The sequence below is a fragment of the Molossus molossus genome, unplaced genomic scaffold (genome assembly GCF_014108415.1).
Source record: "Molossus molossus isolate mMolMol1 unplaced genomic scaffold, mMolMol1.p scaffold_m16_p_6, whole genome shotgun sequence".
Classification (NCBI taxonomy): domain Eukaryota; kingdom Metazoa; phylum Chordata; class Mammalia; order Chiroptera; family Molossidae; genus Molossus; species Molossus molossus.
In genome coordinates this window covers 37,480,309-37,507,224 of record NW_023425399.1, presented here as the reverse complement: position 1 = coordinate 37,507,224, position 26,916 = coordinate 37,480,309, and the positions used below count along the sequence as shown (strand labels likewise).

Here is a 26,916-nt window from a genome sequence, read left to right as displayed (position 1 = left end):
CCATTTTGATGATTGTTTCTTTTGCTGTGCAGAAGCTTTTTAGTTTGATGTAGTCCCATGTGTTCATTTTCTCCTTTTTCTGTTGCCTTAGGTGATGTATCAGTGAAAATTCTGCTCCATATGATGTCCGAAATTTTGTTGCCTACATTTTCTTCTAGAATTTTTATGGATTCACGGGTCACATTTAAGTCTTTTATCCATTTTGAGTTTATTTTTGTGTATGGTGTAAGTTGATGGTCTAGTTTCATTTTTTTGCATGTAGCTGTCCAATTTTCCCAACACCATTTATTAAAGAGGCTGTCTTCACTCCACTGTATGCTCTTGCCACCTTTGTCAAATATTAATTGAGCGTATTGCCTTGGGTCCATTTCTGGGTTTTCAGTTCTGTTCCACTGGTCTATATGGCTGTTCTTGTGCCAGTACCAGGCTGTTTTGGTTACAGTCACTTTGTAGTATAACCTGATATCTGGTATTGTGATCCCACCTATTTTGTTCTTCTTTTTCAAGATTGCTGTGGCTATTCGGGGTCTTTTTTGGTTCCATATGAACTTTTGAATTATTTGTTCTAGTTCTATGAAATATGTCGTTGGTATTTTGATGGGGATTGCATTGAATCTATAGATTGCTTTGGGTAGTATGGACATTTTAATGATGTTAATTCTTCCAATCCATGAACAGGGTATGTGCTTCCACTTTTTTATATCTTCCTCTATTTCTTTTTTCAATGACCTGTAGTTTTCTGCAAATAGGTCCTTTATTTCTTTGGTTAAGTTTACTCCTAGGTATCATAATTTTTTTGGAGCGATGGTAAATGGGACTGTTTTTTCAGTTTCTCTTTCTGTGAGTTCATCATTGGTGTACAAGAATGCCATCGATTTCTTGACGTTAGTTTTGTATCCTGCTACTTTGCCAAATTGATTTATTAAGTCTAATAGATTTTTGATGGAGTCTTTAGGGTTTTCTATGTACAATATCATGTCATCTGCAAATAATGACAGTTTCACTTCCTCCTTTCCAATTTGGATCCCTTTAATTTTTTCTTCATGTCTGATTGCTGTGGCTAAGACTTCCAGTACAATGTTAAATAAGAGTGGCGAAAGTGGATATCCCTGTCTTGTTCCTGTTCTTAATGGAAATGTTTTTAGTTTATGTCCATTGAGTATGATGTTGGCTGTAGGTCTTTCATACATGGCCCTTATTATGTCGAGATATGATCCCTCTATTCCTACATTGCTGAGCGTTTTTATCAGAAATGGATGCTGGATTTTGTCGAATGCTTTTTCAGCATCTATTGATATGATCATGTGGTTTTTATTCTTCATTTTGTTTATGTGGTGTATCACATTTATTGATTTGCGAATATTGTACCATCCTTGCATCCCTGGAATGAATCCCACTTGGTCATGGTGAATAATTTTTTTGATGTATTTCTGGATCCGATTTGCTAATATTTTGTTCAGGATTTTGGTGTCTATGTTCATCAGGGATATTGGCCTGTAGTTTTCTTTCTTTGTAGTGTCTTTTTCTGGTTTTGGAATTAGAATTATTCTGGCCTCATAGAACGTGTTTGGAAGTCTTCCTTCTTCTTGAATTTTTTGAAATAGTTTGAGGAGAATGGGTGTTAGTTCTTTTTCGAATGTTCGGTAAAACTCCCCCGTGAAACCATCTGGGCCTGGGCTTTTGTTTGCTGGGAGAGTCTTGATTACCTCTTCAATTTCCTTAGTTGTTATTGGTCTGTTCAAGTTTTCTATCTCTTCCGGGAATAGTTTTGGGAGACTGTGTGTTTCTAGAAATTTGTCCATTTTGCTTAGATTTTCGAATTTGTTGCCATATAGTTGTTCATAGTAGTTGTTAACGATCTTTTGTATTTCCGTGGTGTTGGTTGTTACTTCTCCTCTTTCATTTCTGATTTTGTGTATTTGGGTTCTCTCTCTTTGTTTCTTGGTGAGTCTAGCTAAGGGTCCATCAATCTTGTTTATCTTTTCGAAAAACCAGCTCTTTGTTTCATTGATCCTTTGAATTGTTTTCTTGGTCTCTATGTCATTTATTTCTGCTCTGATCTTTACTATTTCCTTCCTTTTACTTGTTCTGGGGTTTTCTTTTTGTTTGCTTTCTAATTCTTTAAGTTGTGAGTTTAGACAGTCAATTAGAAATTTTTCTTGTTTTTTGAGGTAGACCTGTAGTGCTATGAACTTCCCTCTCAGAACTGCTTTCGCTACATCCCATAGATTTTGTGTTGTTGTGTGTTCATTTTCATTGGTTTCCAGGAAGTTTTTTATTTCTTCCTTGATCTCCTCGGTGACCCATTCATTGTTTAATAACATGCTATTTAGCCTCCATGTGTTGAAATGTCTTTGCATGTTCTTGTTGCAATTGATTTCTAGTTTCATGCCATTGTGATCTGAGAAGATGCTTGATATGATTTCAATCTTCTTGAACTTGTAGAGATTTAGTTTGTGTCCTATCATGTGGTCTATCTTTGAGAATGTCCCATGTGCACTTGAGATGAATGTGTATTCTGTAGTTTTGGGGTGTAATTCTCTGTAGATATCTATTAAATCCATTTGGTCTAGTGCTTCATTTAGAGTCTCTGTTTCCTTGATAATTTTTTGCCTAGAGGATCTATCCAGTGCTGTCAACGGGGTGTTGAAGTCCCCTGCTATGATTGTATTGTTGTCGATTTCTCCTTGGAATTCCTCCAGAAGATTTTTAATATATTTTGGTGCTCCTATATTGGGTGCATATATGTTTATTAAGGTTATATCTTCCTGTTGGATAGATCCTTTCAATATTATGTAGTGGCCGTCTTTGTCTCTAGTTATGGTCTTCATTTTGAAATCTATTTTATCAGATATGAGAATTGCTACCCCAGCTTTTTTTTCTTTCCATTTGCTTGGAAAATTTTTTTCCATCCCTTCACTTTCAACCTATGTGAGTCTTTTGTTGAGAGGTGGGTCTCTTGTAAACAACATATAGATGAGTCATGCTTTCTTATCCAATCAGCTACTCTGTGTCTCTTTATGGGAGCATTCAATCCATTTACGTTTACGGTGATTATTGATATGTACTTATTTATTGCCATTTTTGTTTAGTGTGGTTCTATTTTTCTTCCCATTTCTACTGCTAATTACAGCAGTCCTTTTAACATTTCTTGCAGTGCTGGTTTGGTGCTAATGTATTCCCTTAGCCTTTTTCTGTCTGGGAAGCTCTTTATTTGATCTTCTATTTTGAATGATTGCCTTGCTGGGTAGAGTAGTCTTGGATTCAGATTCTTGTTTTTCATGACTTTGATTACTTCATGCCATTCTCTTCTGGCCTGTAGTGTTTCTTGTGAGAAGTCAGCTGAGAGCCTTATGGGTTTCCCTTTGTAGGTATCCTGTTGCTTATCTCTTGCTGGTTTTAGGATTCTCTCTTTGTCTTTAATTTGTAGCATTTTAATTACTATGTGTCTTGGTGTGGGCCTGTTTGGGTTCTTCTTACTTGGGACTCTCTGTGCTTCTTGAACTTGAATGCCTTCTTCCTTCACCAACTTAGGGAAGTTTTCTCTCACTATTTTTTTGAATATATTCTCTATCCCTTGCTCATTTTCTTCTTCTTCGGGGACTCCTATGATGCGAATATTATTACGTTTCCAGTTGTCCCATAGTTCTCTTAAGCTGTCTTCCTGTTTTTAAATAGTTTTTTCCTTTTGTTTTTCTGATTGGTTGATTTTTTCTACCCTGTCGTCTAATTCACTGATCCCGTCCTCAGCTTCCCCTACTCTGCTTTTTAAACCTTCCAATGTGTTTTTCATGTCTGATATGTCATTTTTTATCACTTCTTGTTGGTTTTTAATTTCCAATTGGCTTATTTTCAGTGTCTCTATGTCCTTACTCATGCTGTTCAGCTTCCTCAAGATCATGGCTCTGAATTCTAGCTCTGTTAACATGCCTAATTGCTCCAGGTTAATCTCATCTTCGGTGGATGTGTCTTGCTCTTTCATTTGGCTTCTGTTTCTGTGTTTCACCATTTTGGCTATCACTGTGGGCTTTGGAGCCTGTCAAGTTCTCCCTGTGGGTGTTGGTGTTCTGCTGTTTGTGGCTCCCTCTCCTGTGTTTAGATGAGCGAGGGAGGACCCACGTTGAACACCACTGTCAAGTCTTACTTTCCTGGTTAAAGTTGCCAGCCCAGGAAACGTACTGTTATCCTCTAGCTTTTTGCCTGGAGGCTAGCAGTCTAGGTTAATTGATGAGTTTTGGGTTGTCAGTTGATTGAAAAACTCCCTCTGGTGCTCAGCCAAGGGGCTTTCACAAGGGTGGGGCAGATGCTGGTTGTTAGTGAGCCTCAATTAACACTTCAGTGGCCCACAGGGTGGGGTTGGGTCTCCGAGGGAGGGGCTGCTGCCTCTCCCCAGAGCCCTGGGAAGGAGCTGCACTCAGCCAAAGCTCTGAGCGCCCTCCAAACCCCGAGTGTCCCGACACAGTTCCAGTCCAGTCCGCCCTCCCTCTGCCGGAGCCCAAGGTGAGTGGCTGTGGCTGTTTTAGCCTCTGTCCCAGCTCTGCGCTGTGGAGCCGCCTGGGAGTGTGACCCGAGGGCACTGCTCCCAGCTGAGGCCGCTGCTGAGCTGCTGACCGTGGGCTCCCCGCCCCGTCTCGCGCCTTCGCAAGCCTACTGGGATGGAGTCAGTGTCCCTCGTTGTATGGTCCTCCAAGCTGCTTTTCTGTTGGTTTTTCCTGTCGATTTGTCTGTGTTATAGTTGTAATTCCAGTTTGGTTCTGGGAGACAATCTGTGTAGCTCCATTCACTCCGCCGCCATTTTTCGGTCTCTCCATAATTTATTTCACTTACCATAATGCCCTCAAGGTTCATCATGTTGTTGCAAGTGGTAGAAATTTCTGATTTTCTATGACTGAATAATATTGCATTGTATATATACATGCCACAGTTTTGTTATGCATTCCTCCATAAATAAACACCTAGGTTGTTTCCATGTCTTGGCTATTGTGGACCATATCTTAGATACTGTGAACTTGACTAAAAAACCTTTGTGTACGCTACTTTTCCTGGTCACCTTCCCATAACTGGTCTCCCCAGCCCAGAAGCCCAAAATTCTTTTTTTTTTCATTTAGCCTAAAATAGTTTATAAACCCTAGTTCTAACCACTCCTTTGGGTTACTCATCACAGGTTACTCCAATGTGTACATGTGCAATATGCATGTTCAATTTTTTTGTTTGTTTTTCTCTTAAAAAAATATCTAGATGTCAAGCAGTTTGCAGCCATCTAGAAAATCCTATTTCCCTAAACCAGGACACTTAAGAGTAAATGGTTTTCACGGATCCCCAACCAGAGGGTAAATAGCTTAAATCACCCTACTCAGGGAAACAGATAGCAGAAATCCAATTAGTGACGTTTGCCAACCACTCTCATAGAGAGATGAAGTTAAAATATAAATCTCATTTTGATACATCAGCATAAAGCTGATGAATATTCTATTAAAATGTCCCCTAAACACCCAGCCTTTAAAACCTCTCAAAACAGCCCAGCTGGTGTGGCTCAGTGGTTGAGCATTGACCCGTGTACCAGAGGTCGCCAGTTTGATTCCCATTCAGGGCACATGCCCAGGTTGTGGGCTTGATCCCCAGTGGGGGTCATGCAGGAGGTGGCCAATCAATGTTCTTTCTCATCAATGTTTCTATCTCTCTCTCTCTCCCTGTCCCTTCCTCTCTCTCTAAAATCAATAAAGAAAAAAAAAATTTTAAGAAAATACAATCCATCAAAACAAAAGTCCCAGCACATACTCTCCTTCCCAGGAACACACCCTGTGCCCCCCTCCCACCGTTCCCCACAGGCATACATCTTCTAAATTCTACGGGACCTACAAGGCTTGCAGCCAGAGCAGCAATGGGTGGCAGCAGTTCTTCCCAGACAAAATACCTGAACCTGTCCCCAAGGCCCCCTTTTCTCTGACTTCTTAGTGAGCCAAAGCAGATCAGCCTAGGCTCATCTCCCCAGTCCTTCCTTCTTTTACTGTCCCAAGCTTTAATAAACGTCCTCTAAAATTCACCTGGATTCATGTTGTGAAACTTTTCCTGCAAAAAATCAAGGACCTATACAGTACCAGCTAGCCCTAGGCAGACCCACCAAGAGCCAGGTTCCCTTTCCAGTAACAATAACATCTAGGCCCCAGTTGTATTTCAGCTCCAGGCCCAGAAAAGCAGCAAAACCAGACAAGTGACCCCACAGCTGACCTCAGGACCAACTGCATTTAATAATGGCCCCCTGCCCTGGTGCTGACCAATCAATCAATCCTGAAAGAACACACCTGGGAATCTGATGAATATTCTACTGAGATCTTCCCCTGAGACCTCCCCTAAAAACTCCACCCATAAAACCTTTAGGACAGAGGACCCAGAGCATTCTCCCTCTCTAAAGCACATCAATGTCCCCCCGCCCCTGCCCCTCTTCACCATCCCTGATTGTATCACGACCTTCCTCACTTCTAAGTTCCAAGGGCCCTTCCTTTGCCTCTGTAACTTATTTCCTAAGCCATTTATTCTACAAATTACTTCTCTATCTCTGTGATTTTCTAAATAAATGTTTTTTTACAGTTTGTCTTGTTTCTGAATTCTTTCCTAGCCAGAACTCAAGTATAGAGATTTCTGAATCTAGGTCCAGCCTGACCCCACTGGTCTAACACCTGGTGCCATTCTTGTCCCTTCCAGCACTTATATACAAAAAACTCAGTTTCTTCACTGAAATGTGAATTCTCCAAAATGGACCAGCAACCAAAATTGATCAGAAAAACCAACTAGCTAGGCCAAAGTAGAACCAAAAGAAATATGGAGCACTCATAGAATTTAAGAAATGCACTGGAATTACTACAGGTATTTAGAAAGTATTATGCAATTCAGAACAGTGTGGATCACAAGGGCTGTTCTCTTTATAGTCAATAAGGTACAAAGGGTGTGGTAGATACACCCTAGCTCAGATCTAATCTGTAAAGGAATCTTAATGAGAGTTTAGTTGCCAGTAAAAATTTAGCTGATATGATGCCATATAATTCTACATCTTCCTCTCAAAAAATACTTAAAATCCATATTCCAGGTTTTCAGATGTGACTAAAATAGCCAGAGGGTTTCTGAGAGACACCCATTATACCTCAGTAAGGTAATTTGCTGTTTCAGATGGTAATGGTGACCAATTATACTTTGGTATTCCCAATACTTAGAGTTGACAGCAAAGCTCTGGAGAAATTCTGAACACTAGGTCCCACATTTTACAATGTCTTTCTACCAAATATTTTGAAACGAATTTCACATTAAGAATTTTCAGTTTGTTGAGCTGTCAATCAAGCTTTATATTCTCTGATAACTGCTCTTTTAAGAAAGCACAGTGCATTACTTACCTATGATGAGTAACAGCAGGCATGTCCAACCTAACACCCCTACTAAGAAACTACAGACACTTTGCCATTCTGCAACAGAAAAAAAGCTTAATTTTCTATAGAACATGAATAAGGCTTTCAGAAAGCAATTTCAAAGCAGATTTCTAGAAGCAACTCTAAGGGCAGCTAAAAGAAAGATGCTTTTACAATGCGTTGATATAATATAAAAATTCCCAAATTACATAAATGCTTAATAACAAGTAAGGATTTCAAACTTGGGTCTGAATAAAATACTACCTTTCCTAGGAAAACTAAAAGAAAACTTGAAAGGCATTTCATTAGCACTTTAACTTTAGGACATGTGAAAAGCAATTTGAAAACTGTAGCCAGTTAAAAAAAACTTCTTTTGCTCACTCTTTTTCTGTGCCCACATTAAGAAACACATTTTTATTTACTGTTTTATCAGCTAATTCCTCCCAAAGGAGATTATAATTAAGTGACTACATAAATTAAGCCCTGGTGTACCTTCTTACAACTACTGCTGATAGAAAACCTTTAAGGGCAAAACCAGGGCACTTTTACATGATAAACACTGAGAGAAAATAAAGATATATAATTTAGAAATAACAGACTGATACTAGGGCAGACAGCTAATATTCTGTTTATATTATACTTTCTATATCACAATGACAGAAACTGTTCTTAAGTAATTGAATATCAACAACAAAACAACAATATTGTCATACATTAAAAAATTGAAGGGATGGGAAGATAATAAGAAGCTGTAAGGGACCCTTGATTCTCATCGCATTAAATATATTGCAATTGATAATATATTTTAAATAATTCAAACAAAAGTATTCAATTAAGATGCTATTACATTGCAAAGCAAAAGCTGCAACAGTATAAATAATAATACTTGATCACAGTATAGACCAAGCTCCCACCCTCATGGCATTCAAGGTTTCAGAAAGGTCATATAACGAAAAATAGATAGTTGCAAAATCTTTGTCACTCTTTCCACCAAGAAGTGGAGTCTAATTCTCCAGCCCTTGAATTAAATCTGAGTCTACCCTGCAAATTTGTCCAACAGAATGTAGGCAACTTCTGAGGTTGGGTCATGGAAATACTTCCTTTTGAAATCCAGCCACCATGCAGTGAGAAGCCCAAGTCGCATGGAGAGGCCATATAGAGGAAAATTGAGGCAACTGGTCAGCTGAGCATCCAGTTGACAACTCCAAGTGTCAGCCAAATGAGTGAGCTGTCTTGAACTTCCCAACCCAGACTTGCCTTTGAATAACTGCAATCTAGCCAACATTGATTGAAGATTTCAGATTATACTGTAACTAACCTTTAAGAATCATCACATGTCAAGTTTTGATATAATATCAGAGAAAATATTCACAATTGTATGAATAATCTATTATACGCTCTTCCTTTTTCCAACATATCTGTGTAAGGCCATAGTTTCTTATATTTCTCAACTAAAACAATATATTGCAATACTTGAAATGCAGAAGCAATGAAAAGAATTCTATTATTCTCATTAAGCAAATATCAAAAAGATTTTTTTAAAAATGTAAAGCAATTCAATTCTTATTAATATTTTTATTTGGAAAATATAGATATTTCTCTAAAACTATATGTTAAAATATAATGTTTATTATATTTTTATTGAGATATAACATATCATAAAGCTCACCATAATAAAGTAAAATTCAGTGGTTTTTACATCTACAAAGTTGTGCCACCATCACCACTACCACTAATTCCAGAATACTTTCATCAACCCCCAAAAATCTCTATATCCATCAATAGTCATTCTCCATTCTCCACTCTCCCCAGTCCCTTATTAACACTCTCCCCATTATCTAGTAACTATTAATCTACTTTCTGTCTCCATAAATTTGTCTATTCTGGACATTTCATAAAAACAATATCATATAATATGTAATCTTTGTGTCTGGCTTCTTTCACTTAGTATAATATTTTCAAAGTTCATTCATATGAAAACATGTATCACTATCTCATGCCTTTTTATGGCTAAATAATAGTCCATTGTATAGATATACTGTATTTTTAAAATCTATTTATCAGAGGATAGACCTATGTGTTTTTTTTTTCTAATTTTAGCTATTATGAATAATTATGAGCATTTCTGTACAAGGCTTTGTATAGACATATGTTTGTAATTTTCTTGGGTATTATTATTGACTGTTATTGTGTTGAAATAAATTAAATATTTTACATATTTCTAAGCTATTAATATAAAGTGTTAAATCTACATAAATTAAAGCTCTTTGGAGCCTGCATTAAATTTTAAAAGTATGAAGAAGTCCTAAGACCGAAAACTTGGGAAGAGCTACTGCATAGGAACTTTCTACTCTTTCTTTTCAAAAAAATATGAAAATATAATTTTCTCATATTTCTTTATATTAATGATTCAGAGGAATTCAGAATAATTTTTAGCTTTTACAAAACATGCTATCTTGACATCTTTAATTCCTAGGTTGAATTTAAGAAGAAATAATTATCAACCAATACAATAAAATCATCAAAAAGAGGGGGTTGTGATAGAATAAAAGTTTTTTTCCTCTCTAAAGATGCTCAAAAAGGTCAAATGTTTTATTAATTTTTATAAACTGAGAGCTTTCTAAAAACATTTAAGTTCAATTCAGATACACAAGCTCTTCAAACCCATGATTTAAATGAACTATAGGCTCCTTTGTCAATCTTCAGACCTTTAAGATAATTTCCTTGATGTGTTTATACTTGGGAGAGAGAGCCTTGCTCCCAGCCTCCCCAGATGACTGTCAATCTAGTTTTTTTTTTTTTTTTTTTTTTATCCTCACCCGAGGACATTTTTCCATTTGTTGTTCAGGTAGAGTGGGAGGGAGAGAGAGGAACAGAGAGAGAGAGAGAAACATCGATGTGAAAGGAACATATTGAGTGGCTGCCACCCTCACAACCGACCAGGGCCAGGGACAAACTGCAACCGAGGTACGTGCCCTTAGCGGGAACCGAACCCGGGTCTCTCAGGACCGCAGGCCGATGCTCTAACTGCTGAGCAAAACCGACCAGGGCTGTCAATCTAGTTTTTATCAAAGTTCTGGTAGGTGGCATTCCTCTAGCCTCTACTCATTGCTTACGATGTACTCATTTTATAGGCATTTCACAATCATAATTTTTGAACCACAAATGTATATTTTACCCTAGGAAAACTTCAAAATTCCCTATTAAAAACATAATTAGCATATATTTTTTTCCAAAAGATATTAATTCATAAACTTATACAGCATCTCTTTCGTGTTTAAAATTTTTTTCTTTATTAATTTTAGAGAGAGAGGAATGGAGAAGGAGAGAAAGAGATAGAAACATCAATGAGAAAGAACATCGATTGGCCACCTCCTACATGCCTCCCACTGGGGATTTGGCACACAACCTGGGCACGTGCCCTGACCAGGAATCAAACCAGTGACCTCTTGGTTCAGGGGTCAATGCTCAACCACTGAGCCACACCAGCCGGTCTCTTTCATGTATTTAAATGAATACATTTGTGGCCAAATTGTTATATCCTATGATCCACATTTATATATATGCTTCTCACATTCTGAATTTCTGCAAATTCATGTACTGAACCAGATTCTTACAGGCTTTAGATTAGGTTTTTCTGTGTGTGTTAATTTAAAGTTCTAAATAGACACAAGAAAATAGAAAAGTTATTACAAGATAGTCTCCCATAATTAAAAAAAACTACTTTCAATAATAAGCATGTGCTCTAGGATAACAGTTTTTTGTTCTTGAAAATTGAAAGTGAAATCCTCTTTCACTAGAAGACTGTTCCTTGGAGTGGGGTAGAAATTTCCCTCTGACAGCCTATCTTAATTCTCCCAAAGGTCATCTAATTACTGCTGGTTGAATCCCTATGTGACACACTAATTTATAAATGTTTCCTCATTAATGCAGATATCTCCCTAAAGCTGGAAAAAATTTCACATACTAAACTACATCATTCATTTGAAATGTGGATTTGGAAAGGGGGAAAAATTATGCTTTTAGATCTTTGAATACAATTTTGTATTGCATACATGTATCCTATAATATAAAATACATGTTATAATCGAAATGCACTAGAGTAGCATGAAAAGTCAAATGCTTCAGAGTTCTAATCCTGCTACTATCTTTTATCAACTGAAAAATCACAAGGAAGTTATTAGGTTCTCGAAACTTACTTTCATCTGCAAAAACAGAAACATCTTTGGGACTAATTGTCAAAATGTAAGTCAATTGTCTGATAAAATGCAGAGGCTTGCCCTAGCAGGTGTGGCTCAGTTGGTAGGAGCACCGTCCTGTGCACCAAGAAGTCAAAAGTTTGATTTTCAGGAAGGGCACATACCCAGGTTGCAGGTTCAATCCCCAGTTGCAGTGCATGCAGGAGGCAACTAATCAATGTTTCTCCACCCCACTCCCCAAAATCAATAAAATAAAAAATAAGAATAAACATATATAGCGTATCTACATATTGTTATCATTTATAAAGTTCATTACTATTATCACAGTAAAAATCACCTTAAGACAAAATAGATCTACCATGAAATTCACTGTACTCCTGACCAGAAAAATGGCTATAACCTAACTGCATGAAGAGTAAGCATAATGATAATAGAAGGAAAGGTATGACTGCCTTGGATGCAGCCTAGTCAAATGTAATATCACATTGTTTTGTTGTTGCTGTTGTTGTTTTCAGGAGGAAGAGGAGAGAAGAAAGACTGTGAGAAGACATCTATTGTCCTCTTTTGTTGCAAGGGACTGAGAGAGCAAATCATTTTTTGCTGAAACCCCCCAAATTTTATCTTACTTGGTGCCCCAGCCTTTAGCACCTCCTATCTCCAATGTACACCACAGACATCAGATAGAATTATTTTCCCTAAACATAATTTAGTATTCTCTTTGACCAGCCCAGAAGTGTACAAAACTCCACAATAATCTCCAAGATCCAACATAAACTTTTGCCCAAGTCCTACCCTTCTACTCATGAACTTGACATCACAGCGACTCTGCATTATACTAACAAAAACTCTATTAAAACTCACTGATTGTATTTTATGATACACCCACAAAGCAGAAGACAATTCACGTATACATGGCGGAAATTTATTCAAAATGGTAGTACTTTGAAGTACCAGTGATTTTCCTGTACTGTTATTCTCTACAAAATTCCTGAGTGACTGACGTAAACACAATGTGAAGTACATTCCATTCATTTCTTAAGATTTAACTGGAGCTCATATTTATACTGTACATACATATTTATTTATGTATGTGATATCAAAATTAGTTTGTATTTTCCCCCAAAACCAATTAGATTAAGAAAGGAGAGAGAACAGTGCTGGAAAGAAATACTGGAAGTTATAGCAAATATCACTGTGCTTCTCACACAAATAATTGAGTATCGTGGTTCCATTTACAGGCTAAATAGTCATACCAATTAATTTTCAATCCCTTACAAGTTAAATTTTGGTACCTCACCCAATAGTGGATAACCTGTGGCCTTTTCCTCTCCACTGATAAGTACATTCCAAATACAAAGAAACAAAGTGGGTGGAAATTATGAGTGCTGCAAGTGTTGTGAGTGCATGTGTAGTGTATGTATGTGCCCATGTGAATATCCGAATACTTTAAAAATAATATTTACTTTATTGAAACTATTAACATTTTTGAAATTGCTGAATGTTAAAGTTAATATTTAAAATCAACCAGAAAGCAAATTCAAAAGTAAACAATTAGCTATAAGACTCACTACTCATTAACTATTATCGGCATTTTCTAAAATTTCCTTATACAGTAGCTCTACTTGGACATTATTATACCTCATCTCTCTCATCATAGCCTGAAGTTGAAAGCCCTTTGCAGCACATATGTATTTCTCCTTCAGGAAAATTAAGTGTCAAGGTGCTTCTCTCCAGGATGCCAAGTTGGTGTTTCAACCCTGAATATTTTCTTTTGCCTGCTCGGTTTTTCCCTCTGTCTGACACTGTATCCCAAAATCATTCTGTCAATTTTATTTCACCCTGTCAGTATTATGTTTTCTTTCCTCCCATATGGAAGAGTTAGAAAGTGAGAAAAAAATTTTAAGGAAGCTAAGATTATTTTATCGTATGCATCTATTTCTTCCTCTCTGATTATAGTCCAGTAGGTTCTCTGCCTATTTATTTTCTTCGGTTTTTAAACCGAGTGCAATGCCTGGCATTAAAGTGGTGCCAAATAAATATTTGACAAATGAATGAATAAATGGGAGTGAAACAACAGTCTCCACTCTTTTCTTTGATGTAATAATTTCAAGCCCACAATGTTTACTTAGTTAACTAACAACCAGATTCTCAGTGAAGTTATTCAAACACTACTTAACTGCCCAAAGTCTTTAAATTATCAGGTAAACTAGTTCTTTGCAAACCATTTTCTGAGTTTATATATCTTCAACTGGATAGTTTGAACATATTTATTCCACAAGTTGTTTTTTGTGCGCCTATTCTGTCAAATAAGGTTTGCAAAAGATGTAATGTGGTTTCATTAGTATATTTCTAACTGTACCCAAATTTATAGCTATAGCCCCTTGATTCAAAATTACTACTACAGTTGGTTACTTATATTTATATTATAAGAAACTTTCTTCAGAGAAAAGTAACAACAAGATGTTAATTCATTGAATCACGAACAGAGCCAAGCCAAGTGCCTTGCTTACACATCAATATTTATTGAATTAATGGACTATGGGATTTTCTTCATATTAAAGGGTGCTTAGGTTAATTTTGGAAAAATTTCCCAGAAATAAGGAATAAGAGAAGTAAAGAAGGCTTCTATTTTCAATTCAGCACTTACTAATTATCAAATAAAGATGAAGAGAATTTCTACCTAGGAATCGACAATGAAGTAAAAAGGAACCTATATCCATTGTACTCGTTTCCAACAGACTTAAATAGAAAGCCAAATGATTGTGTCAAAACTGTCTGTTTAAAACTGAATGGTGCTCCAGATGAAGCTTGATAAATAACAAAATATATGGTCTTTACACTTTGAACTACTTTGGAAAAAAATATGTCTCTGTAGTGACATTTTATATAGGTTAGTGACATGCATAATAACTGGGCAAAGGTAAGAACAGTATAAACAGCAGTAGAAAGGACTTTACCACTTTTCATTGGCCATATACAAATAACAAAATTTAGCTTCAAAACAAATAAACTTATCACTGCATTTCCCTATAGGGTTCACAGTTCCTGAGATGAAACAAAACAAAACAAAACATTTATTGTCTAAATCAGACAATTTGTTTAAACAGCAATATGAACATATTTTCAGGACAAATATATTTTCTGTTATATAACAAAAGGACATGTTTTGTTTTAAATTCAAAATTATTTATTTTCTCCACCTTTTCGATAACAGAAATTTGTAAGGGTTTTAACAAGAACAGGGCTGGAAAACGGTACGGGTTTAGGGTTTATTTAGCAAGTGGTTGTACAACTCAACTCTTCTGTGTACAACTCAACAATGGGAAGAAAATGTATGTTTATCAAATGTTTTCTACATGCCAGGTACAATGCTAAAAGCTGTGCATGTGTCATCTCACTGACCCTTCACACCTAGGTTACCTATGCTTTACTGAAGTTCAGAGAGTCTCAATACCTTAGCCACAGCTTAAACTTTTAAGTGGGAGAGTTGGGTTCAGAACTCAAATCTCTGAAACAACAGTGAAAGGAAGGAAAGAAGAGATTTTTGACTAACAAATTATGTCTTCCAATATGTGTATATAAAGCTAGGAGTTAGAATTAATGTACTGTATGATAGAACAAGGTTCAGATATCTCTTGGAGCTTCAACTAACTACACATAAGGTGGGAATTATATGGCATGATTAAAAACAAACAAAAATAGCCCTGGCTGGTTTGGCTCAGCAGTTAGCGTGTCAGCCTGCGGTCCAGAGAGACCCGGGTTCTGTTCCCGCTAAGGGCACGTACTTCGGTTGCAGTTTGTCCCCGGCCCTGGTTGGCCGTGCGGGTGGCAGCCACTCGATGTGTCCCTTTCACATCAGTGTTTCTCTCTCTCTCTCTGTTCCTCTCTCTCCCTCCCGCTCTATCTGAACAAAAAATGGAAAAATGTCCTCGGGTGAGGATAAAAAACAAAAAAAATACATGACGATGACATAAAGATTAGTTGACCATAGTACTTTGGCAACCAAAAACAACCACAAACAAAAAAACCTCATACGTTAGGCTGTATAAATGGACAAACTAATAATAGCACACCATTCAGATGTAAAGAAATAATAATCTCAATGATCTGACCAGACCACACCTGCATGGTGCATTTGGTTGGTACTAAGTACTGTATTCCCAAAACATAGGCAAAATGCACTGACTTAAAGGAGCTTGAATAAAATTATGATGTCTTGAAATGATGACAAAGGAAAAAGAATTGAGACAATGGGAGAGATTTGGTCCTGAAAAAGAGATTCAGAAGAGACAAGTTTGTGTTTTCACACATTTGCAAAATTTCCACTGCAGGAGGGAAATAGATACAAGTGCATTAAGTATTTTGTCATAAAAAAAATAACTAGAAGGTCTAGAGAAAATTTTAATTCAGTTTAGAGCCTATATATATATATATATATGTGTGTGTGTGTGTGTGTGTGTGTATATATATATATATATATAGAGAGAGAGAGAGAGAGAGAGAGACTTTTATCTCAATTTTGAGAGGAAGTCATATATATATATACATATATGTATATATGCATTTATTAAAGCTTTATGTATCTTAAATATTTCTAATTTTACTTTATATCCCTTTCTAAAATGAGACAATACTAAAGAAATAAGTGGCATCTGTTTAATGCCCTGCCCTATAATTTCTTTATTGAACATAATACATATTCATGCACATTTTATGCAAACTTATTGGACGAGATAAAAGTGCTTGTAATTATCCCTAAGCAATGGGAGTGTCCACCAACAGAAATTTTTCCCAGGGTTAAAATTAGGAGTGGCAACCAGGAGATTTTTCAACACAATAAGCTATTACTTAAGGGGGATACAAATCCAAACAATTCTTTAAAAATAAACATGATATAAAACATATCTAAGAAGTGGAAGAAACTCTCACTCCCAAGTTATAGCATGTTTAAACAGTGGTTTTGGTGTCACAGAAATCCTTCAAATTTTTAGCCAGCAAACAATTTATTGTTATTTTATTAATATCTATTTGTATAATGAAGCCCAAAGAAATTGTATAAAAAGCAATTATTTTTCATGTTATTTTCCAGAAAACTCCAAATAAAATAAAAGAAGTAACATTTTAAACTCTTTTCTAATTTGCTCTTTGTTCTCATTCTTATTTATGTTGCTAAGAATAATAAAATCTAACCTGTCAATACTAACTTGAAAGAGAATAAAAATGAGAATAAGTGAGCTTAATAATTTATTTTAACCAAAAATTCATCTATTCCTGGTAGTATCCTTGTCCTCAGCAATGCAAATCAAAACATTTCAGTTCTGAGATGACAGATACCAGCACATTTTTCAGACAAGCCACAATTAAATTGGATATATCCTTACATTCTCATTTCCATATTAAAAGCCACTATATAATATGCTTTTTTTTTTTTCACAGTGATTTGCCATATGCGTCATTCGGCTACTTTAATCTCCTTTTGGTTGAGTGTATATTATCTAAAAAGAATTATGAAGGTTGGCACTAATTTCCACACACACAATAAGGCAATACAACATTCACAACAGGTCCTAACAGAGCAGCTCATATCACCAAATCTTGATTATGTAGTGCTTAAAGAAGTCCTCTGAGGCATTTTGATATGTTTAGAGACTAGCTTGCTACCCTCAGTGGTTATTAGCAATGTGCTCAAGTCTCTCTGTGTTATTACGCAATCACACAAATTGTAGAATAATTGTTGGCACTGTGCTTTAGTATTTCAACCATGATGTTGATATTTATCTAACTTGGTAAAGGCTGCTATGGGAACTGATGGCCTATTTTTAAAGGATGGAAGCAAGGAAACCGGAAAAAGGAGGGGACAGAAATTAAAAGCACATGCTCCATGCAATAAATTAAATGTACATTAGAGGGAAATCCATTTGACATTTCCACTTTTTATAAATATTTCATATTTACTGTTATTATTTTTATGGTCAAAAGAACTTTGGAGACCACAGACACTTAGGGTGGAGGTGAAGGAGAAGGATTAATTCTGGTATTTCTTTTGGTCATAAGATTATAATTTCTGATTATCAACAACTGTTAAAATAAAACTTCACTATTTATATAGTATCATTTATGAAATATACAGAATCATCTTTGGAAAATTTAATGAAAAAAGGAAATAAATTGAACCAGAATTTTCAAGCGTAAGAGTTCACTTCTTCTATACAAGAAATAAAGGGGCTTAGAAATTAGGTCCTGTATCTCCACAGGGGAACAAATACACAAATCTAGAATATGAAATAACTAGCCCAGTTCATTTAAAAAAGAAGGGTAGGGTATAGAAGTGAGGGGGCTGCAAAAAACAAAATGCAGCCCGGCTTGTGTGGTTCACTTGGTTAAGTGTCCTCCCATGCACCAAGAGGTCACTGGCTCAATCCCCAGTACAGTGCATGCAGAAGGCAACCAATTTCTCTATCATTGATGTCTCTATCTCTCTCACCCTCTCCCTTCCTCTCTGGAAAAAAAAAAAAAAAAAAAAAAAAATTAACAAAAAAACAAAACAAAATGCAATGTGTATTTCTTTGGATACCAATTCAAATAAAGCAAATAGAAAATACCACTTTATTGATTTTTAGAGAGAGAGGAAGGAAGAAGAGAGAAACATGGATGTGAGAGTGGAACATCAATTGGCTACCTCTTGAACACCCCCTACTGCAGATGTGCCCTGACCAGGAATTCAGCCAGCAACCTTTCTGTGCACAGGATGACACCCTACCAACAGAGCCACATGGGACAGGGCTAGCAAATAAGATTTTTAAAACAATTGATAAGTTCTAAATGTGAGCAGAACATTAAATGAACCAAAGAATAAATGTAAATTTTGTTAGTTGCGATAATGACATTGTGGTAAAGTAAAAAAGAAAAAAAAAATCCTTTATTTTTAAAAAAATGTCTACTAAATATGTGGAAGAGAAATAAAATGGAATGTGGGATTTGCCTTCATATGCTTTGGTAACAACAAAAATGAAAAGAGGAACAGGAAAACAAGTGTGGAAAAATCTTGGTAATTCTTGTGTTTGGGTGATAGTAATTTGGAGCCTCAGTAGAATATTCTATTTTTATATATGTCTGAATTTTTATATGAATTTTTTTTTAATCCTCACCCGAGGACATTTTTCAACATTTTTTTCAGATAGAGTGGGAGGGGGAGAGAGAGAGAGAGAGAGAGAGAAACATCAATGTGAAAGGGACACATCAAGTGGTTGTCACCCGCACGACCCAACCAGGGCCGGAGACAAACTACAACCGAGGTACATGTCCTTAGCAGGAACCAAACCCGGGTCTCTCTGGAGCGCAGGCTGATGCTCTAACTGCTGAGCCAAACCGGCCAGAGCTATAATAAAGTATTTTAACAGTATAATATAGTTCATTAAAATGACTTAAGTGATGGTTGCTATGGGGAGCTCTTTTGCTATAATAAAACAATTGATATCCTATTTTTCCCTCTGTCGTTGAGCTGAAATTCTTGCCCATGGAAGGGTGTCAGGGGTCTATTAATCCCCTGAGTTTTCATTCTCAATTCACTCCCCTGGGTGAGAGTTAAGTGTCATCACATTTTCTAAACTATCAGTGCTCCAAGAAAGGTTAGGAACCACCGGAATAGAAGCCTACTGAGAAAGGTTTTTGTCTATCTTTCTTTAGTTGACATTTTAACTAGTGCATTTATAGACATTTCAGCAAATACTCAGAAATGAAAGTGGGCACATAGTAGTCTCTAACTAGAATGAGGATACATCCCTGTTTGCTTGCAATAGGTCAACTTAATGCTTGTTGTCCAGGTTTGACTGATAAATTACATGGTCACCCTAACTCTAGGCTATGCTTTAAATCTAAAGTAGCAAATTTCTGAAATGTAAATAAATACTTAAAACAGATTTGTTTATGTTGTTGCTATTGTTTTCTGTTCATTTTATTCTAATTACCCAAACTGACTCTCTAATAACTGTATATGTCATTGATTAAGTCAGTGCTTCCCTACCAATTATTCTGAATTTCTGTGATAATTGTAAACTTCACATTTTGTTTTATGCTCTAGCACTAACATTAAATTCTTCCCCTAAAAGTATATACACTTTCTTGTAGCATACTTATAGTCTTAGTCTGTGCATTCACTAAGAGGTATGGGAAGCACAAATATCTACAAATTAGAGGTTACTTAAAGCAATTTCACTAGAAATATATAAGGAACTATTAGATTCCTACATAGCTAGTTTTCTCATATATGGGGCCATTACTGTACACTTCTCTTGGGTTACTGTTCCTCTCTAGTGATAATCTGATATGGTATCTACTCTGTAATTGAGACCTGACAGTAGCATTACTTTTCCCTGAAAAAATAAAAAGCAATAGTCCAAAAGCAATCACTTGGCAAATGATGAGAACTATTTTCATTTGCAACTGAGTTTATTTTCCAGGATTTATCATTGCTGAAAAATACTGATTACAATATATAAACAACCATTCCAATTCTATCAGGTGGCATACAATCTCCACTTTCTGGGTGACCTGATGATGAGAAACGATTGACTTCTATCTATCTTATTTTATGGTGTAGTTACCATATACATATATGTATGTAATGATCCATAGAAAATAATCTTTTCCAAAGTTTCAAATGTTAGTCTACATTTTGCTTTAGGCCAGATACAATAGAAGATAATGGTTTCCCAGGGAGAAATTAAGTATCGAAATTATTCCCTACAAAATACATTGAATTTTTGCACCATACATAAAGAAAGGTATGTATATTATTTATCTAGCAGATCTATGTAACTGAAGATGATGTTTCTGAATGCCTATGTTCAGATATAAACCTTTAGCTTTAGCACCCAGTGGTTTGGCAGTAATAAAAGTCAGAGGATACGTAATTTGAAGGTCTGAGTCTGAGAAGAGGTAGAATTACCTGTGACACTACTTCTTACACTCGTTTCTCAAAAAGCCATAGCCCATAGAGGATGAATGACTCACCCACAGGTCACATGATAGTTCATAAAAGAGCCAGGCCTGGAGAGCTTTTACTACATACTATCTTCTTAAAGCTGAGGTTTTGGAGAAAAAACGGTATTCTATGTAGACCATAAATTAGCCAGAATAAAAATGAAGTTGGAATAAAAAGTATAAGGGAAACACCCTGGCCAGTGTTGCCCAGTTGCTTATTGTCCTGTGCACCAAAAGGTTGCTGGTTTGATTCCTAGTCTGGGCATATGCCCTACTCCATCCCCAGTAGAGGGCTTGCAGGAGGCAGTTGATCGATGTTTCACTCTCACATCAATGTTTCTCTCTCTCTCTCCCTCTCCTTTTCTCTCTCTCTAAAAAGAAAAAAAAAATTATAAAGGAAACAAGTTGAATATTGAGTAGCATTTGAGAACTCAAGGAAAGCGAGCACATGGAAAATAAAGAGTTTTAAAAAATGTGAGACAAAGTACGGGGAAAATGAGAATGAAAACAAGGATTTAACAGACTTCTCTGAATCCAAGATGGCATTTTATGGACCAATACGAAAAGAAAAAAATAAAATTAACTATCACAGTAACATGCCATTGATTTATCATTTCACAGATATTAAAATGGGGGTTGGAGGAGTGCTTCTTAGAATAAATGGAATCTGGTAAATAACTAGGATGGTTTACTTGAGGTTTGCCACATGGTGGTGTTTGTTAGTCACTATATTAATTAATTGCCTCCTTTTTTTTTTTTTTCTCCGCTTTCTCTTCTCCATCTTTTTCTAAAGATCATTATCCCAATATTTTACTAAATACTTCCTCCCTGAAAACAATTCAACAGCCCTAACCAGGCCCTATTCTCAGACCTTTTTCTATGCTATTATAAAAATAGTCTTCAGTTCACTGTGATACCTGGAGACTCATCTATAGTGAATAATGATAACAGAGCATAAGCATTAAAACGTCCAAAACCTATACTCTAAAACTATCCTGGAATAAAGGAATATGAAACTATTTTCCATGTTTAGTGTATCTGAGTGAAGAGTGGGGATCCTCCAAATCACACCTTTCGTTCTGATGGTCTTTGACCACTCAACAAAATCCAGTTGCCTGTCACTGCCTAAACAGTGCTATTCCCCAAACTGCTGCAATTCCTTCCCACAGCTTCAGCTGTCCTCTAACCATTAGTTCTCAAAATCTTGTTTTAGAGTAAATACTCTTCATCTTCAGATGAATTCCAGAATGTTCTCTAAACCTTCTCTCTTCCACTTACACTCTAGACTTCTCATAAAGAAATTCCTCATTTTGTCATCACATACCACAGGACTACAAGTGGCACTCTTCTAGTTATTACATTATTTTTTTTTAATCTTTACCCAACAATATTTTCTCAAATATCTTCAGATAGAGTGGGAAAGGAGGAGAGAGAGAAAGAGAGAGAGAGAGAAACATCGATGTGAGAGGGACACATGGACTGGTTGCCTCCTGCACGACCCTGACCAGGGCCAGGGACAAACCACAACTGAAGTACGTGCCTTTGGCCAGAATCTAACCCGTGACTCTTTGATCCACAGGCTGATACTCTACTGCTGAGCCAAACCAGCCAGGGTTAGTTATTATATTTAAACCATTCTTTTCCCAGCCTCATCTCAAAACCCTCCCCACTTTTCAGGTACACATTATCTGGCTTCATTACACTTTACTCCTTATTGCTGGCATCTTTTCCTCTTCCATATAATCCCATTAATTCCCTGAAGACTCTGATGCCGGATTCAGTCATATTTTCCATTCCAAAGTATATTATAATCATTGCTGACTTCAATACCTATGTTCATAGCTAACAACCAATTATGCAAGTTCTTTGACCTTCTCTCCAACATATAAACCACTCTTACGTCATCATGAAACTTATTAGTACCTAGAACTGCTATACTACAAAATCTTAAATTCCAGCACACTAGTTTCTTATAGATGCTCCTTCTTCAAGCTTTCTCATTTCTTTACTTACAATGTATTTACTGGGATGTCAGCAAAGCCTCTAAAGTTTACAGTATTTATTGAGGAAAAACGCAGGTGTAAGTGGACACACACAGTTCAAACCCATGTGGCTCAAGAATGAACTGTAACTGTCTGTGTGGCTCCATTCTGGGTGCTTTATTCTGTTGTGATCTCCCTGTTGATCCTTGTGCCAGTACTACACTGTCTTGATTGCTGTAGCATTGTGGGGAGCCTTCAAGTCAGGCACTGCAAATGCTACCACCACTATGACTAGTTTTTCTTTTTCTATTGTTTATTCACCTCTTCCTCCTGCTCCCTGCCTCTGCCTCTTCCTCTTTCTCCTCCTTTTAATTCTTCTTTGTGATATTTTATTTGTATAGAAGTTTTATTGAGGTATAATTGACATAGGTATAATTGACACATTTTTAAAGTGTACAATTTGGTGAGTTTTGACATGGATAAATGCCTGTGCAGCCATCCCCACAATCGAGTGACCATGTCGATCTCACCCTAAAGTTTTCTTTTGTGCCTTGGTAATAAATTTTCCTATTGCTTCCTGGGCCCCACCAACTCGTTGTTCACAGAAGCCTCTAATCTACTGTCTGTTACTTTAAATGAGTTTGTTTTTCTTAGAATTTAATGTAAACACACTGCTTCAATGTATTCTTCGCTTCTGACGGCACTTCCTATTAGTGATTTCATCAGAGCATGATTCAATGTATTTTTATCATTCAGTCTAATAATTCTGAGATGCATTCATGTGGTCATATGTATCAAGAATTCATTGTTGTTGATTTTTAGTGAGCAGTATTCCACCCTTGTATGTATATACTAAAATTGGTTTATTCACAAACCTGTTGATGGGCATTTAGGTTGTTTTCATTTTGGGCTATTACAATAAAGCTGCTACAAACAAAAAAAACAAGAATAAATAAAATTGGCTGTGGTATGTGTACAGTTGGAGGATGTCTTTCCTTGATTCCTCATTTCCTTCTATGCCTTAAGAAATACTTTAAACAGGATTTAGGGAGATCTATAAAGCAAGGTCAGAATAAGATGTAAGTTACATACAAATCAGTAAATCCATATTATGCATCCAGTAGGTACTAGATGTCAAAAGAATTAGGAGAGGTAGTGAAACAAGGATAATACCTGAGAGATTCTTTGGAATCCTGCCCAGTGTTTTATGTGTTTTTTTTTATTTTTCTTTTTTTTTTTAAATCTAATTTGAGAGAGAGAGAAATATCGGTTTGTTGTTCTACTTATTTATGAATAAGTTGGTTGGTTCTTGTATACACCCTCACCAGAGACTGAACCCGAAACCTTGGTGTGTCAGGACAACACTCTAACCAACTGAGCTACCAGCCAGGGCATACTCAATGTTTTAAGTGATCAGAAAAACTGAGATGTTTAGCTGATAAAAAAAAAAGAAAAAGAAAAAGAAAAGCAAGAAAGAGAAGCTACTAATAAGTAAAACAAGACTAACTTTAAAACATCAGGAAGTAAGGCTATTTTTTTTTTTAATTTCATTGTAGAAATGAGAGAACATTCAGAAAAATTACTTTGGCTTGTATAAAGTCCCTTCTGATATGGTGTCCATGTTGTTAATCAAAAATCTATCTTCTTTTCTATATTTGAATTTAATATGACCTTTGTTCTATATTTTTTAAATCACTAAAAATTATACTTTATATCATCTCTTTTTAAAAATATATATAGTTCAGAGCAACTGAAAAATAAGAATAGGTTGATCTCATTATCACAGTGTGTATAATCAGAAAACCCACAGAATTTAGAATCTGGGAACTTATATTCTAGCCTTAGTTCAGCTCACCTATAAAATGAGTGAATATTGAACTGAAATTTGATAAATGCAAATTATTTCCTCCCTTCCTCCCTCCTTCCCTCCCTCTCTCCTTCCCTTCCCTCCCTTCCTCCCTTCCTTCCTTCCTTCCTTCCTTCCTTCCTTCCTTCCTTCCTTCCTTCCAACTATCCACACACCACAACCAATTCCCAGTATGAAACTTGCACTTCAGAAACAGTACAATCAATGATACTTTGTATATATTTATACAGTCTTGACTATGTACTCAGTGCTCATCTGAGAACTTTACGTATATAAAATAATTTAGTCCTCACAATAATCCTTCAGGATAGGTATCATTATTATCTTCATTTTATAATCTCAGAAGCCAGGGCACATAAACATTAAGTAATATGTTCAAAGTAATAAATGGTAGACGTAAAATTCAAGCCTAGGCAGTCTGCTCCAGAATCTTAGCTCTTATCAACTATGTCACACTCTCTCCTTAAGAGGTGCTTAGAGTTGTGCAAAGCATCTTTGAGAAAGGACATGACAATATGATGACACTCCCTTGGAATAAGAAATCCTAAAAATCAATTCTGGCAGCTTTCGCTGACACAATCCACTTGTGGCATATTATATGTTTAACCAGAGATCCTTTATCATGGACAACCATATAAATACACACATACTATAAGATAGATAGATAGATAGATAGATAGATAGATAGATAGATATAGATAGCTATAGCTATAGATATAGACATAGATATAGCTATAGATACACATAGACACACTTATATACATAAACACACACAATATTGTTTTTTAAAACTTTTCTATCACATTATTGTATTTCATAGTATGTCTACTAATATCTACATTCTATACTTCTTTTTAAAGATCTGATCACAGTACAATAAATAACATAAATTAGGGGGTAAATATGGGTCAATAAAATGACAAACTATCTTCCATGCAGTACAGCTTATCAACAGAAAGCATACTCAGCCCCAACCCTTTCTAGGGCTTCATGAATTAAGGAACTTCAATCTATTTCCAATTCATTTACACAACTCACTGGAATGTTGTTCTGTAACAAATGACTGATTCACAAATGCTCCCCTCCTCCCTGCCAATCCCTTATAAAGAAAGAACAGAAGAGGCTCCTACTTCTACATATATGCAAAACACTGTATAGCAACTGTTAGAAAATAATGTGATTCCATGTTATGCTCCATTTAATTATAGAGTTGCACTTATCACACCATATATAATTTTTTTAATGGTCTGTATCCCCAATAGACTGGCAACTCCTGAGAAAAAATGCTTTATTCAGTTCATTTTTGGGTCCCCAGCATCTAGCACAGTGTTTGACACATAGCAGACTCAATAAATAATGAATAGTATATAAACAAACAGATCTTCTTTCTGATTTTTGGTTTTCAGCAGTTTTTTTTTGCATACAGTTATATTCATAATCCTTTGAAATAAACAGCATACATTCAAAGAATAAAAACCATAAAATTGTGCAGACGATGGCAACAAAACAAAATAGTTCCCAGAGAATTAACCTAGTATATTATAACTGGCCCAAAAGGAGTAATAAAATTGAATTATAAAATTTTAAGAGAGAGATAACTATTTTTTAGCACCTTAAATTTACATATCAATTTATACTTAGAAAGTTCAAAATATTTCCATTTATTTTTCAAACCGTTCTAATTAGCCAAGTTAAAGGAGCTGACATTGAAAAAAATCTTCATTTTATTTATTTCTTAAAAATATGTTTTTATTGATTTTTTTTTTTAGAAGGAAAGAAAGGGGGAGAGAGATAGAAACATCAAGGTGAGAAAGAAACATCAATTGGCTGCCTCCCACTCATCCCCTACTGGGGATCAAGCCGGAAACCCAGCCATGTGCCTTGACCGGGAATTGAACTGGGACCTCTCAGTCCTTGGGACAATGATCAATCCACTGAACCATACCCGCCACTGAATAAGAAATCTTTATTTTAATCACTACATTATCACCAACATAATATAGCTGTAAAATGTTTACAGTTTAGAGATGAAAGATACTCTAACAATACACATATTAATTGAAATGTTCTAAGCACAGTTGATTCCTGTTGATTTCTAACTAGCTGTCAATTTTTACCATAAAATCGCAAACTAATTATTGCTTATTAATAAAAGGATAAGCTAGTTTATACATCATCACCAAATTACAGGGATCTTCCATATAAACAATTTTTTATAAAGTTATTAATATAAATTCTTTATATTTAAAAGTAATCTTTTTCTTTTTAAAATTGAGGTTACTTTGGTTAATAAAATTATATAGGTTTTAGGTGCACAATTCTATAATACATCATCTGTATAGTGTATTGAATGTTCATTACCCAAAGTCTAGTCTCATTTCATCACCATTTATCCCCCCTTTACCCTCTTCTACTTCCCTCCAACCCCCTTTTGCTCTGGTAATTACTCTGTTGTCTATATCTATAAGTTTGTTTCTTTTTTTACTTAA

General features: G+C 35.8%; 1 protein-coding gene and 1 non-coding gene across 2 annotated transcripts in view; both read right to left on the bottom strand.

Moving 5' to 3' along the window:
• MACROD2 (mono-ADP ribosylhydrolase 2) overlaps nt 1-26,916 on the bottom strand; it is a 2,341,201-nt gene that overhangs the window by 2,009,161 nt on the left and 305,124 nt on the right. The window lies entirely within an intron of this gene.
• LOC118619452 lies at nt 23,225-23,290 on the bottom strand. The gene has a single exon (XR_004957227.1). It is a non-coding gene; the product is annotated as a small nucleolar RNA SNORD49 (small nucleolar RNA).